At 31.9% G+C, this 11745-nt stretch overlaps 1 long non-coding RNA gene across 1 annotated transcript; it reads right to left on the bottom strand.

The window, feature by feature from the left end:
* Window positions 1-10482: 10482 nt before the first annotated feature.
* LOC143056206 (uncharacterized) lies at window positions 10483-11689 on the bottom strand. The gene is made up of 2 exons (XR_012972250.1): window positions 11624-11689; window positions 10483-11177 (listed from the first exon to the last, which is right to left on the bottom strand). It is a non-coding gene; the product is annotated as an uncharacterized LOC143056206 (long non-coding RNA).
* Between the last annotated feature and the right edge of the window lie 56 nt (window positions 11690-11745).

Below are 11745 nucleotides of genomic sequence, written 5' to 3'. Positions count from 1 at the left end.
CATTGCTTTATGTACTAGTGTAGATTGTGAATAAAAATGTATTTGCAGCCATAAATTAGTAATTCTAAAGATGTTTGATTACTTTAGTGACCTTATTTTGTTAAATCAATCTATCTAAAACTGTACATCGAGGATACATATTGATGACTCATCCCTGCATTTTACGCCATATCATTTTTTTACCGGAAGTGTTTACTTTGTATTAAAACATTATGAACATTATAGCAAATAAGTAGTTTGAAGATAACTTCAAGCAAAAATGTAGTTACTGTCACAAAAAACACTTTTTTTACATTTTGAATAAAATTTGAATATTAAAATTAAAAGTGGATATCTATTTATCTTACCTCCTATACATTTCCAGGAATATGATTGGTTAAAAGCGTCCGCGTGCAAACCGTGTATATTTGATATTAGGTTAATAGGGAGGCGGGGCTTATCTCATACACGGTTAGTAGTGGAGTTACGTCCCTTTATATTCCTTATTAGGTAAGAAGGGGGCGGGGCTTATTTCATACACGGTTAGTGAAGGTGTTATGTCCCTTTATAAAAAAACAAAACGGTACTGAGAAAAAATCTTAAAAGTTCCAACAGACGAAGAAATTGATGATTAAGATTGAAAAAAATTCATAAAACACATTTAAACCTTACAAGTCGTTATTGTTGGCATCTGTTTTTGTAGGATCAATGGAAGTATTTTCTTAGTAGACTTTCTCATTTTGAGAATCACTAGTCTTAATTTCACACGTTAAGATAGTCGGTAAGATAAATTCGTTACATAGTGTGCTAGTGACGTAATACGGTATATATGGGGTCACCCCATATGGAATTTACTGACCCCATATATACCGTATTAGGTCACTAGCACACTATGTAACTAATAATGTCCGCCATATTTGATATAACCGGAAGAAGGGGTTTTAAAGAGATATGTCTCCACGAGAAGATCCAAAGAAAAGTTCCTTCGTAATGTACTGATAGTAGCAATACCTTAAAACACATTTCAATTACCCTCCCAAAAAATAGGAAGTTGGGTTTTTAAAGTCATACAATCTATAAAATATATCCAAAAATAGCACATAACAAAGGTTTGTGTCGAATAAAATGATAGTAGCATGATTATAACACCTTTTAAAATATTAGCCTTCGATATTAGGCTAATTTAAGTATAATTTCCGCCATATTGAATTTTACCAAAAGTGGTGCATTTTTTCAAATGCCTCTTTTTCTGAAATCAAAGAGTAATACTAGATGAAGCGTTATGCCAAATTTCATGCTTGTAGCAGAATGTGCACAATTTTTCACCAAGCCGCCGTACTATAATGGTCAATCAGCTCATGATGGCGACCGTAAAAGTTCTTGAGTGATGACCTTAATTTGAATGATTCATAGCCCTGTCTTAGCAACTTTTGAGAAAGCAGTATTACTCGTTCAACAAAATCAACGTACTTTGAGCTAGCTCTAGAGTAACGTGTCAATTGAGACACATATACTCCATATACTGGTGCCGCATGGATGTTGCTACATAGAAATGGAAAGATAAGTATAGTAGGGAAGCATAAACATCAAAAGAGATAGGTATTGAAGATGACATCTACTTGCAGAAAATATAAAAATTTTGGAATCAAAATAACATCTGACACATAATTAGACAATTTTGAATCTTATTGTAAACCTTAAAGATCAATTCCACTAATGCAACTACACATGAGTCTGTTGTGACAAAAGATATCACGGGGACATTCAAAACTCATTAGTCGACGAAAATCTGACTGTTACATCACGTTAAATTACGACAACGCCATAAACACGTACTTTAGAAGTTCATATCCATCAAATATTTGATAAAAATGTATGTCACATTTGTACATACACCTAACGATCAATCAACACTGTAACGGACCTGACCGTCTACTTGGTTATACAAATACTTCCCAAATTTAACATCTACTTTAAAGAAGGAGTTATGTGTATGGTTACTATAAAAAATGTTGCAAAACAGTTATGAGGAAAAACGACTAAAATAAACACTTTATAAGTTTAACAATCACAATTACAAATTGTTTACCGATGCGATATGTCGTTGTTTCTTCTCACTGGGACATGTATTCACGTTCTAGAATAGTAGTTTGATATTAAGTTCAATCGGTTTTTTTGAAAAAATGTTTTGCTTCTTCTATTTTTGATATCTATGTGGTATATAATCTAATCATATATATGCAATTTATTGTAGTTTTGCTTTTAATCCTAAATCATAAACATATAGAAAGATACAATTTTATTTTCAACATTATATTTAATTCATCAGTGGAATAACAGTTCCTTTAAATTGTGCATAATTGTCAAGGTGTACCTCGTATTCATTTCCAGAGATATCATTTGACAAATGACAAAAGACGTCTGGGGAGAATTATAGAACTGGCTTTTGTATATATTTGATTTGTCTGAACTTTTTCATAGCAAGAAAATAAGAAATTATGAAAATGATATCATCAGTCAAGTTGGTAGTGCTTTGGTAGTGAAATTATTTATGACACAACTCTCAAATTGATCAAGTCAGAAACTATTTAGAATCTAGACTTCAAACTGCCTCAAGTAAATTGACCTTAGCTGAGTTTGTCTTTTCTTAAGTTACCTTTTAGATATATTGCTCTCAAATTGTTTATATATTTTGACATCATTGACTTATTCATTTCTATGTTTGAACGTTCCTGATTAAGATAAATCGAGAAAAGTGCTCCAACTTAGCAAATTCAAAGAGTATAATTTACATAATGTATATTCTACCACTGAATCAATATGCTGATGAATATTAGTTCCCAAAGGTATCATCAGCTCAGTATAGTCGTCACTGGGAACTTATATATATATAAGTACGTCTGAGTCAGTGACAACCCTACACCAGATGTATCCATCGGATCGCCATCAATGATGGTGATACATGGCTGTGTACATAATGTATATACAACTCGTCTAAACATCAACCCAACAATGTTAGATCTGTAAATTTGCTTTCGCAAATTTTTGGTTCTTCCCTCGCCGGGATTCGAACCCATGCTACTGTGATATCGTGACACCAAATCGCCTGCACTGCAGCCGTCCCGCTAGACCACACGACCACCTGGGCTCTTAAAAATAGAGCTTTCGCTAGCCGTGTGTTACCTTTCCACGTCAGTTTTAATCTAGCGGCGTACTGCAGTACATGATATATAAGGCATGAAGATGTTATTGTTACAGATCAGCTTAATTATCTATAGTGAAGGATCCTACAAATTAATGTAAGATACATATATATGTGTTCCTCGTAGTCAATGCTTCGGAACTGATTTCATTTGTTTAGCGTATTTAACTCATGTAACTTACGATATCGGAAAACGGATATTTAGTCGAATCTTTACAGGAGATAGTAGTAATATTACAAAACCGTGCATGGATAAACTAAATAAACAATGTCAAAATATTCAGCTTTAAATCTGTAAGCATATGATCTGTATTGCGTCTTATACTATGAGAAGCAAATAATCTTTAACTACTTTACTATATTATTGTGTAAACACGTTCATTAGGAGCTATGAAAGTCAAGTAGTTCGAGCATTTTTCTGAGTAAGTTTTAAAAAATTTCAAACAAATATTCTTTAATTTTGGTTAGCTTAATTAGTCGTCACTATCCTATAGATATCAAACTTTTAGTTATATTGATAACTTAGAATCTCCATTGTAGGTTGAGCACGAATGCGCAGTTAATTTATTCTATCGATGTGGCATTTGTATGCAAGAGTGACATTCCTTTGCACAATGAACCAATTCGAAAAAGACAAAAATGAATTTGTAAAAGTGGACAATTTAGAAGAAAATAGATTTTACAGATATTTGACAAATATTGATAATTATTCATTCATTAATTATACATGCTATATTTTGAATAAAGAGTGTAGGCAATTACGCCTATTGTCAAAATTACATAGATTGTCGCAACATAGGTATACGAAAATCAATAATTTAGAGAGTGTCAGCTTGGTTGACAAGACAAAATTATGAGTGACCAATTAAAATGTTGTGGTCAGCTACGAAATTATGTAACGATAATTTTCATTGGTAAAACGAAAAAAACCTGGGATCTCTAAGCACGTGAGCAACGACCGTTTTAAGCTAGTGTTTTTGGCTATTCGTCAGTTGCCATGAGATCTCAGTTGTAATAAAATATAGTTATTTTGGAATTCTTCGTTTTAAACAGGTAATTCATATTTAATATTTTAAAGCCTTCTTTTTATGAAAATTACATTTCACATTTACTTTTTAATTTAGTTTAATTTATTTAATTTTATTTATTTAAAATGAGCGTTTTTAGTTGATTACATTACGATTAATATAGATGATTTTTAAGTGAAAATATACAGTAAACATTAATTCCCTAAATGTCATTTATTTCATTAATATTCATTATTACATGCGAATTTGTTTACAGGAGATTTGTTAATTTGAAGCATAATTTATTCGTAGTAAAGTTTAATTCTGTTATTTGGTTATATTTAATATTCAACGAAGTTAAGAGAAATCTTTGTTTGTCGCTTTGGTTTTCCTTGACAACGCAACAGAACATAATGAAAATATTCGTTGTTTCATGTATATTGAAATCGTACCGATGCAGGATTGATCTCCAGAAAAGAAATATTTGCGTATTACGTTAAACAAAAGAAATATTTCATATATTACAGATTGACAATATTATTATATGTATGATGAACTATATATTGTGAAATATATTGTATGCATTTATTTGAAATTGTATTATAAGAGTTGCCATGAGATCTCAGTTGTAATAAAATATAGTTATTTTGGAATTCTTCGTTTTAACCATGCCAGCTAAAGTCCAGATGACATAGGCTGAAAGTCAAGTACGACACTAGTATTGTCTCCCTTGTACAGGTTTCTAATTTTATATTTACCATTAGTTATTTGATTTGATTTTAAATAATTACAAAATTTATAAATTCAATAGACTTCAGTTCATTGGTTTACTTAAGACATTGATGTATTAATTTTATTAATTTGTTTTCAAACGTTTAAAATATCATTTACCGATATGAAGAACCTTTCATATTTTTTTTAAATATTATTCAGTTACATACTTTAAAGACACATACATGTATGATGTGACACCCCTTACACAAACTCAAACACAAACAAGAAACACACACGAATAAACTCTAAAACAGAACACCATTACCACTTCTTAATTCAAGAAACTTCAAACTTATATGTCAAACGCTTTAGTGAGAAATTATGATTAGAACCTATATAAAGCAATTGAACACTATATCCCCATAATGATGAAATGTTGGGAAATTAATCAGAACCAGAGTTATTTTACATTAATAACAAGAAGTTGCTAGCAAATAATAATAAAAATATGAGCTATTCATTAATTCAATTATAAGAATTTAGTTACCAATATCTACTTATTCTATTTGATATTATAAATTTTTATTACAATATATAAACATGCTAATTTGTAATACCCCTTTTCAATTTGCCGTTCATAAATGCTCAGAAATTATTCTGCTATCAACCTCAGTCAGCATAGTTGGTCTTAGGTGAATTGTCTTTACATTAATCTAATATGTATTTTTGGTGATATTGTTCTTCAATTGTTTTTCAAATCATAATGAATAATATCCATCATACAATTATACATAATTGAACGGATCAGTTATTTTGTTAAAGTTAGACGTTATTTACGATATCAGAAAGGTTACTTTTGACGGGTGCTCCAGAAACACTGAAAGAATAAAGATCTTATAGGTATATTAGTTCAGAAAAACTATGTATTTATGACAGTATCTTCATGTTTTTAAAAATAGTTTTGAAATTTTATTTGCAACATGAGGTATCATTATCATAAAGGTAAATTAAAAAAGGGGGGTCCATAGAATCTGACAAATCATAACGCTTTCCTACTTCATCCAACAGAATGAATGGAAAACGACTCTCATATTCATGACTTAGTACAGGCAATGATTGTTTGATGCTAGTGTTAAAGCTTGCATAACCTACAACTTGTATGATAGTTGTTTGCTTAAATGTTAATACCAAACCATATAATATAATTCTTACCTTGTTTGTTTTGGAAACTTCTTGTAAATTTCCTATCTATTTAAAATGAAAATATGTGTGCTAACACAACTATGTAAGTTTAAACCATAAAAGAGAGATACGTTATCTTTAAAAAGAATAATTCAAAGGGAAGAATTTTACAAAATAATTTTTTTGAATCGATATATATCTTTTTTATCTTCCGCGTCTCTATTGATAAAGTACGCTTGGAATCATATGAATATCACCTTTGTGTTGATTTTTTTAATATACAGATATGTATTTTTCAAAGTAGGTGCAAGGTGTATCACAAAATCGTAGTTAAAATCATCGTCGTATTGATTAATTTAAATAACATTCCAACGCCTTTGTTTTTAAGGGATGATCTGAAACGGATTCAAATTTTACAAAATTATTTAGCACAAAGAAAACTTGTATATCAGCTCGATCAAGATCTTAAGTAAACATAATTAACATACATGCATTTGACCTGTTATATTACGATTTATTTCACTTTGATTTATGACAGGTAATACACTGTAGTCCTACGTGTAAATATAACATTTCCGTTGTCCTAGACTTTCTAAAACTGAATGCCAATTCAAAAATGACGAAATACAAGTAATAAAATGGAATGGATTATTGGCAATGTAGTCAGTGTACGTATAATGTTATTATGCTTGATAGACATTTATCATTATGTTCTTTTTATATTTCTAGGACTCTAAACCATCGCACATCGGCGAACAGACTTTTTCACCTCAGTCTGACCATCGCACTTCAGCCTCCCCATCGCACCTCAGACTTCTACTTCTATATCTTATATATTGAATACGCCTAATAACTTCTAAAACCACAAAAATCTTTCTGGGAAGAAAACAACATGCATTCAATCTTGCCAGTCAGAGTTCTCAGGAACACCCAATATAAACATTTGAAAGTCATGGATGCAAATATACCTATAGGACCTGAAGAGGTAAATAACCAAAATGGCCCTTACTGGAATAGATGACATAACCTCAATACTAATAGCCTACGAACCTTTAAAACCAAAATATGATTTTAAATGTAGTTACAACATTTTTTCCAAACGAATATCAGGTATACAGTTATTACTTATACGTAACTGGTACGATTTAGGATGTGAACTTGTTTCCTCTTGCTGAAGCCACTTTCGTAGTCAAATATTCTGCTTTAGGAAACTGTACCAAGGCCCATATAAAAATGGATTGTTGTCTTTAAATAAAAGTTGTCTCTCCTAATTGATGAGAAATCAGCTGTTAGGTGACAGAACACATATAAACTCATAATACTGCAGTACAGACCAAGAAGCTTTTGATTTAAAATGCTTAGATAATGACGTAAAAATTCAGCTCATACAAAAATTTAGAATAAAATTTTGTATCCCCTGGTTTTGGTTTATTCGGTGATAAGTCTCAAATGATGGTTTCTCGATTTGGTAGATAAATTGTAGCCATCTTGGCACTAGGAATCATACTTTAAACCAGGGTCATACATCTCTTAATTTTAATATAAATAATAGCCATTTATGCATACCCGTACTGAAGTACTGAGCTACTATTGTTTGCCATTTTTTACTGTTATCATGACGAGCCTGCGAGTTCTGTCGCAGAAAGGTCGACATAATGATAGTGATCCGGCGGCGGTGGCGATAACTAACTTCTTATAAAAGCTTTTTATATTATTTTAGAAACACCTGGATGCTTATTCTTTGTATATAGATGCCTTGTGGTATGAAGTTTCGGTCCGTCATATGTCCATTGTCCTTGACCTCATTGTCATGAGTCAGTGACTACTTGAAAAAAGATAAGATTTTTTGTAATAGTAATTTTTCTCTTATTATGAGTAATATAATAACTATATTTAGTATGTGCGAGCTCTCCAAGGTCCTCATATCTGTCTGACAGTCTTCATCTGATCTCCACCTCATTTCATGGATCAGTGAACAAGGTTAGTTTTTCGTGGTCAAGTCTATTTATCAGATACTTTAAGCAATAGGTCATCTATATGTTTTATGTATGAAATAATTGTAAGGTGTACATGTTCAACTGGCAGGTGTCGTCTGACTTGACCTCATTTTCATGGTTAAGTGATTAAAGTGAAGTTTTTGTGCTTTGTTCGTTTGTTCTAATACTATATGCTATAGGTTTACTAGATTTGATGCATGGAATGATCGCAAGGTGTAAATGTCTGTCTGATATGGTTCAGACTGACCTCGACTCATTTTCATGATAATTTGTCAAGTTTTTCCTGGTTGAGTTTGTTTCTTAGAACTATACTCAATAAGTCGACTCTATTTAGTGTATTTCTGGTTTGGTTTATCGTACCTTAACCTCATTGTCTTGAACCATGTTAACACTACAAACTACTCAGTCTGAAAAGACCAGTTTGTGTGCTCGACTAGTAAAATTGAGCACACATTTTACTCGACTAGTCTTGACATTGTCTCGACTGCACTTAACTGTATTTAAGAATACTCGACTAGGTCTCGACTTTACTAATTAGTCTGATTCAGTACTTGATGACCTTGGTGTAGTCTGAAATGGTGTCGACAATGGCTCGACCTGTATCGACTAGTCTCGACTCAGTCTCAACCAGTCTCAACCTGTTTCGACTAGTGTAAATCAGCCTATCTAATTAAATTAAATATTGATCTTACAAAATTCAAGCTTATTTGGTAGTTTGATTTATTGCTGTGAAATGAAAGAATTTAATTTACAATAGGTTAAAATAATCAAAGCGCGAAAGCGCTGTAAAGGCAGTTAATTACAGGTTGTGTGTATTTCTAGTCCAGTTATATCATTATCTTCCATAGAACAGAGGTGGTTTGTAGTATTTAAGATTTAGAGTTCTCTTGTACCTAGTTCACCTATATCTATAGTCTACTGTTTACAGTATATTTTCTGTACCTCGCCATGAAATACATTTTTAAGACATAAGAACTTTTCCTTTTTAATGTAAATAAAACTATTTTTAATTATTGATTATATACACATATTCAATTACTCCTATCCTATGAAAAATAATTCACAAAGATTGACTAGTCTCCGTTCTGTGTGTATTGCTAGAACATCAAGTAACATAATGGTTAATGTACATAGTAACATGTCCACTCTTTTGAAGACAGAACTTTTTAAAAATTCTCCCTCCAAGCAAAATTATTTTTCAGTATAAACATGATAAAGTTATCTACCTGTATTAATGACCTAGAGACTCTCAAGAGCCTGTGTCGCTCACCTTGGACGGTCTATGTGCATATTAAACAACGGACACATATAAAATGACAAAATTGTGTTTTTGATGATGGGGATGTGTTTGTAGATATTTCTTTACTGAACATTCTTGGTGCTACAATTATCTCTATCTATAATAAACATGGCCCAGTATTTACAGTTGAAAATATTTTTTAAAAATTAACAAAAAATACAAAAATTTATAAAAATTGTTAAAAATTGACTTTAAAGGGCAATAACTCTTTAAGGGGTCAACTTAAAATTTTGGTCATATTGACTTATTTGTAGATCTTACTTTGCAGAACATTATTGCTGTTTACAGTTTATCTCTATCTATAATAATATTTAAGATAATAACCAAACTCTGCAAAATTTCCTTCAAATTACTAATTTGGGGGCAGCAATCCATCAACGGGTTGTCAGATTTGTCTGAAAATTCCTGGGCAGATAGATCTTCACTGAAGAGACAATTTCACCCTATGTCAGATTTGCTCTAAATGCTTTGGTTTCAGAGTTATAAGCCAAAATCTACATTTTACCTGTATGTTCTATTTTTGGCCATAGTGGCCATCTCGGTTGGTTGACCGGGTCTAACCACACATTTTTTAAATTAGATACCGCAATGATGAGTTTGGCTAAGTTTGGTTAAATTTGGCACAGTAGTTTCAGAGAAGATTTTTTGTAAAAGTTTATGGACGACGAAACCAAGTGATGAGTCAGGTCAGGTGAGCTAAAAAGGAGTTTTTAATCAAGGTAACAATGACATCTGGTGGCCATAAAAGCTGTCTCATTAGCATTTTAACCACTTCCCATATTTCCTTTAAGACAATAGAAGAAAATTATTCAATGCAAAAACAAAACTTACTTGTAAATATGAAATTCTCTTTACAGTATGAGTTTTTCTCATTGTTGGAGATTGTACAGTAGTACAGTCCTGTAACTGCTTATACCCATTTCTTATCCCCTTTAGTTTGATAAACTCACAGAATATCATATATTTACATTGTGCCACATCTCTTTATTTTTATATGCATTACAATAACATGAACAATTGTAATTCAAATCTATATATCAAAGCAAAATGAATTTCACTACTTTCATTCATGCATCCTTTGGAAAAATATAAGTTCTAAAATGACACAATATATGTTTATTTATATAAAAATAATATTTAGTTTTCGACTCTTAACAGGTATAAACAAGAATGTGTCCCCAGTACACGAATGCCCCACTCGCACTATCATTTTCCATGTTCAGTGGACCGTGACACTGGGGTAAAAACTCTAATTTGGCATTAAAATTAAAAAGATCATATCATAGGGAACATGTGTACCAAGTTTGAAGTGGATTGGACTTCAACTTCATCAAAAACTACCTTGACCAAAAACTTTAACCTGAAGAGGGACAGACGGACGGACGAACGGACGCACAGACCAGAAAACATAATGCCCCCCTACTATCGTAGCAGGGGCATAAAAATGCACAGCTGTGTCATGATTTGTGAAATCTGTGCTGAAAACATAGGCATTTATGGTGTTTGAGTAATTCCATCTGTGGAGCTCAACATTAGCTCGTCAGTTGGTGGTGGACAGTTATAAATCTTTCCTGCAGGATGAATGTTAATCTGTTCAGGAAAACCAATTTCACAAATCAAAACTTTCCTCTAGATTTCTCCTACAATATTCATCCAGTTTAGTTCTTTTGGTTTAACGGGACACCGTCCTGATTTTAAATTTTGTAAACCATTCAGTCTCTTGCTTACAAATGGTGCATAAAAATAGGATGGGAATGCATGGCAGTAGACAAGTCTCTATAAAGTGGGTATGTGCCCTGAAAAAAGTTTTATAACATTAGCTTTTTTGAAACTTGTGAAAGACTTGTGCAACACACATACCTAAATAACTATAACATACATGTAGGTGGAGAGCATCATTCATGTCAATGTTTTGTTCCTGTTTACATTGTCATTGATATTTTTCAAGAAAGCCCGAGGCATAGCTCATGAATTCTTGTCATTACAACCGAAATTTACATAATTACTGCTAAAATAATTATCAGTATAATATATCTCTTGTAGAAAAACCATACAATTGTAGTATTAACCAAAAAATGTCAAACAGATGATATTGAATCGTAATCCCAAAAGTTATGACGTCTTGAATTCACCCCCCTTTTTATTCTAAAACGATAATTGCGGTTGCAAACAGACTTTGGTTTACTTGCATGGCGATTATATAAATAACAGTATATATTTCTTAAAGAAAATAAAGTTTTACCATGAATAGTTTCCTGAACGTAGTCGTTTTCAGTAAAATGTGCCTTGCAAACAACAGCTGATTGAGGATCTCCTGTAGTTGGTGATCGCAATACTGGTATACCAGTATTGTCCACAATACTG

This window comes from Mytilus galloprovincialis, chromosome 13, assembly GCF_965363235.1.
Source record: "Mytilus galloprovincialis chromosome 13, xbMytGall1.hap1.1, whole genome shotgun sequence".
Taxonomy (NCBI): Eukaryota; Metazoa; Mollusca; class Bivalvia; order Mytilida; family Mytilidae; genus Mytilus; species Mytilus galloprovincialis.
The sequence above is the reverse complement of the archived record's forward strand: the minus strand, read 5'-3'. Positions and strand labels throughout refer to the sequence as shown.